The sequence below is a fragment of the Musca vetustissima genome, unplaced genomic scaffold (genome assembly GCF_032173495.1).
Source record: "Musca vetustissima isolate MV318-11 ecotype Yass unplaced genomic scaffold, APGP_CSIRO_Mvet_v1 utg19881, whole genome shotgun sequence".
NCBI lineage: Eukaryota > Metazoa > Arthropoda > Insecta > Diptera > Muscidae > Musca > Musca vetustissima.
In genome coordinates, this window is record NW_026886163.1 from 65,001 (window position 1) to 70,000 (window position 5,000).

A 5,000-nucleotide genomic window follows, 5' to 3' on the forward strand; every position below is an offset into this window, starting at 1 on the left:
TATATTGATATTATAATGATAACAATTTGCATTGTTGTCTTTATGGTGTTAAATATGAAAAGACTTTTATTGTGTTGAAATAAATATATTAATATACCTCAAAATAGTATATTAGTAAAATATTTATAAACAAAATATTTTATTATATATTATTGTGTGGTATATTTATTTTATTTCAAATTTTTTTATGAAATTGTTATGTTTTTTAGATAGAAGTTTTAAGTTTTTAATCTTCTTCTAAACGTCCCCCAAGCAAAAGAAGACGACTTATCCGTCTTTAAAAGAAATTTTTGCTAATCAATATTGGAATACTACGAATGTGTTGTGAGAATATGTTGTTAAGTGTTCTTGCAATGCAGGTTTCAATATTGAGGGCCCATGGGGGAGTTAAGCCCTGCAAAAATTTTTGTTTTTTTTGACTTAGTAAAATATCCAAAAAAGGGACCGCCGCGTTAGCGGCGAAAAATTTTTTGGGTTTTTTTGGCTGAATGGAGGGTATTGTTTCTGTGAGGGGACTTTACCATTTCATATGGCAGAAAAAATGAATGTGAAAGACCAATACACTTCGGTTGTGTATATAAACTGAATGTGTTGGTCTCATTTCATTTGGAGTGAAAACAGCAAAGCCAACTTATGGGAGATGTGACCAAAGTGTACACTATGTTGATGCTATTGGGGAAGGAAAGACTTAGGTGTTTTTTTCTTCAAAGTCAATATAGAGAACTTTGGTTCTATTTTTTTATACAAGGCTTTATTAACATTAATTAATGAAAATGATAGAATAATGACAAAAACATGGTCAATATTACATAGCGAATGGCCTCAGCACAATATATTTCCTCCCGAAAGATTGGATTGACCATTTTCCCTAATGGGGAAGATGGTCGGCGGTAGTAATGGCTACTGCCAAATGGTCTCCAACTGCCTAGTCATCGATATAGTGACTTATTCATATCAATCCATAACATTCCTACTGTCCCTATTTTCAAAATGCCAAATAAACTAAGTATTTGGAGATAGGTGCACAAAATACTGAATAACTTTTGAATGGCTACACGGCGGGAGCTGTGCATAGTCTCAAAATGTTGCTTAGAACTTACATCAATCCATACACGAGATTCCTACTGTACCTATTTTTCCTACAAGTCAAATAAGAATTCACCGTAAATTACCCAAAGTCTATTGAAGAACATTGTTTCTTCAATAGACAATTCTTCTCAAATTGTATTTGAGAAGATCAACCAAAATTGAATTAATTTTGAATTTTTTTCCTTCATTCAGTAATATGAACTTTGGGAAAAAAATTATAAAAAATCAGAAAATCGACAAAAAATATTCCGAAATGGCTCAAATAATATGTATTTCATATAACTATTTGATACCAATGATATTCATTCATTTATTTCGATTTTCAATTTTTTGTGATTTTTTTCACCATTATAATATCATTGAAAAATTGAATAAAAATTCATAAAAAATTCAAATTTGCTCGTAAATTACCCAAAAATGGCTTAAATAATAGCTATTCCATGTTGCTATGTTAAGCCAAAAAAATTTCCATCATATCATTAAAACATGATTTTTTGGAATTTTTTTCCCCATTTTTTCCAAAAATATTAAAATATTAAAAAAATCGAAAAATATTCATAAAAAAATCAAATATCAACGTAAATTACCCAAACATACATCAAATGATAGCTAATTTTTATTACTATCAATAAAAAATAAAATATCATTGATATTTTCAACGTTGATTTTTTTATGAATATTTTTCCGATTTTTTCAAAAATATTAAAAAATCGAAAAATATTCATAAAAAAATCAAATATCAACGTAAATTACCCAAACATACATCAAATGATAGACGCTGATTTTTTTATGAATATTTTTCCATTTTTTATTATTTTCCAAAAAATGGAAAAAAATTCACCAAAAATTCAAAACTCATCGTAAATTACCCGTTGATGGCATAAAATATTGCTTTTACATTGGGCTATTTTATGCCATTCGAATTTCATCAAATTTCCATGTTTTAAATTTTTTATGAATTTTTTTCGAATATTTTTCATGTATAAATATTAATAAAAAATTCATAAAATATTCAACTTGGTCAAATTTGATGATTTTCCTCTATAAATCAATGTAAAATGACTATCTACATTATCCCTGTCAATTTCATGAAAATCCAATCATAATTGAATATTTTAGAAATAAAATAAATTTCTAAATTTACCCATTTTCGTTAAAAATTGCTTTATTTTCGACGAAAAAAATTAAAATTTTTTATTTTTGGAGAAAAAAATTTTATTCATTTAAAATAAGTTACCCATTATTCCAACTAAAATGAATAAAAAATCTTTTTCCAAAAATTCCATTTCGTTAATTTTTTATTAAGGTTTTTCTTTCACATTTTAATGTGCCGCACTATGAAACTATCTATAGGTATGATGGCTGTCATGAAAATGTGGTCACATACCGTAGTCATCACAACTCATTGAAACATTAAGAACGATGACTGAAATCACCATTAGAGTGGTTGAAAGTGGTTTGTTCATGTTATACGATGAGTTTTGCGATGAATTAACGCTTCGAGTGGGTATGGATGTCGCAGTATTTCCGTCAGCTAGTAATAGTTGAATGCGATTGCTGTGGTTGGTAGTATTCATTCACTATAAGCGGGTACGATTGTGCAGTGCGTACAATTGTCTTTATTCATGGTTATCTTCCTACTATTACAAGCATGTTTCATTAAGTTGAGACGTTGACTGTTTGAATAGTAGGGAGCGAGTTTCTTTGCATCGTACGATGTGAGGAGTCTCGTTAAACAAATGTGTGATTTTTAAAAATGTTTATCCAAATGGTTAAACGAAAATATGAAATTCTTAATTTCATATCAATATCAAGTATAGTAAGTTGAAAAACCTACTTAAGTTGTCGATGGAAAAACATACAATAAAACATTATTCTGGTTGATCCTGCCAGTAGTTATATGCTTGTCTCAAAGATTAAGCCATGCATGTCTAAGTACACACGAATTAACAGTGAAACCGCAAAAGGCTCATTATATCAGTTATGGTTCCTTAGATCGTTAACAGTTACTTGGATAACTGTGGTAATTCTAGAGCTAATACATGCATTATAAACACGGACCTTTGGGACGTGTGCTTTTATTAGGCTAAAACCAAGCGATCTTTGATCGTTTATATGGTTGAACTCTAGATAACTTGCAGATCGTATGGTCTCGTACCGACGACAGATCTTTCAAATGTCTGCCCTATCAACTTTTGATGGTAGTATCTAGGACTACCATGGTTGCAACGGGTAACGGGGAATCAGGGTTCGATTCCGGAGAGGGAGCCTGAGAAACGGCTACCACATCTAAGGAAGGCAGCAGGCGCGTAAATTACCCACTCCCAGCTCGGGGAGGTAGTGACGAAAAATAACAATACAGGACTCATATTAGAGGCCCTGTAATTGGAATGAGTACACTTTAAATCCCTTAACAAGGACCTATTGGAGGGCAAGTCTGGTGCCAGCAGCCGCGGTAACTCCAGCTCCAATAGCGTATATTAAAGTTGTTGCGGTTAAAACGTTCGTAGTTGAACTTGTGCTTCATACGGGTAGTACAACTATAATTGTAGTTTGTACTATATGAAGCTTTTATAGCCTTCATTCGCGACCGCAGTAAAATGTGTTAGCGTTTGAATGTGTTTGTAAAAGTGGAGCCGTACCTGTTGGTTCGTCCCATTATAAGGACACTAGCTGGGCTGCACGCGCGCTACAATGAAAGTATCAACGTGTATTTCCTAGACCGAGAGGTCCGGGTAAACCGCTGAACCACTTTCATGCTTGGGATTGTGAACTGAAACTGTTCACATGAACTTGGAATTCCCAGTAAGTGTGAGTCATTAACTCGCATTGATTACGTCCCTGCCCTTTGTACACACCGCCCGTCGCTACTACCGATTGAATTATTTAGTGAGGTCTCCGGACGTGATCACTGTAACGCCTCGTGTGTTACGGATGTTTCGCAAAAGTTGACCGAACTTGATTATTTAGAGGAAGTAAAAGTCGTAACAAGGTTTCCGTAGGTGAACCTGCGGAAGGATCATTAACGTGTTCCAACCGTATAACAAAAACTTTTATTCTCCATATTTTCTACTTCTTCATTGAAGTGAAATTTGGAAATAAAAACCCCACAAAAAAACCTAACTGTGTTCGTTTTCTTCATTGAAAACTTACATGTTTCGTTGTCAGTGTACTGGTTTACAATTCACATTCATTTGTGAATATAAAATCATACATTGTTCATAGTTTTTATTTTTTTTTAAAGTAAAAACTATTTGATTTTTACAATGTACTGTTTTGATCTTAATTGATCGAATACATACATTGAAATCAAAACATACAATTACAGTTGTACTTATATTTAATATAAGTTAATGTTCTTCTTCTGTTTGCTCGATATATTTTCGGATATGTTGATGTCAAGCGGTTGTTTGAACTAAGACATTCGCAACATAAATTGTATGTATAAAAACATAAGTTATTGAAGAAATTGATATATGCCAATTCATTTTGGTGTATTTTTGATTTCTTTCAATAAAAACAATTTTGACTGTATACAAAACAAAAATAAATTATCACTCTAAGCGGTGGATCACTCGGCTCATGGGTCGATGAAGAACGCAGCAAACTGTGCGTCATCGTGTGAACTGCAGGACACATGAACATCGACATTTTGAACGCATATCGCAGTCCATGCTGTAAGGTACTTTAATTAATTTTAGAGTGCTGCTTGGACTACATATGGATGGGACTACCCCCTGAATTTAAGCATATTAATGAGGGGAGGAAAAGAAACTAACAAGGATTTCCTTAGTAGCGGCGAGCGAAAAGGAAAGAGTTCAGCACTAAGTCACTTTGTCTTTATGGCAAATGTGAGATGCAGTGTATGGAGTGTTCAATTTCTAGTATGAGAAATTAACGATTTAAGTCCT

At 32.5% G+C, this 5,000-nt stretch overlaps 1 pseudogene; it reads left to right on the forward strand.

Annotated features, from left to right (window-relative positions):
- Positions 1 to 4,644: 4,644 nt before the first annotated feature.
- Positions 4,645 to 4,795, forward strand: LOC133333630 (5.8S ribosomal RNA; annotated as a pseudogene).
- Positions 4,796 to 5,000: the final 205 nt, after the last annotated feature.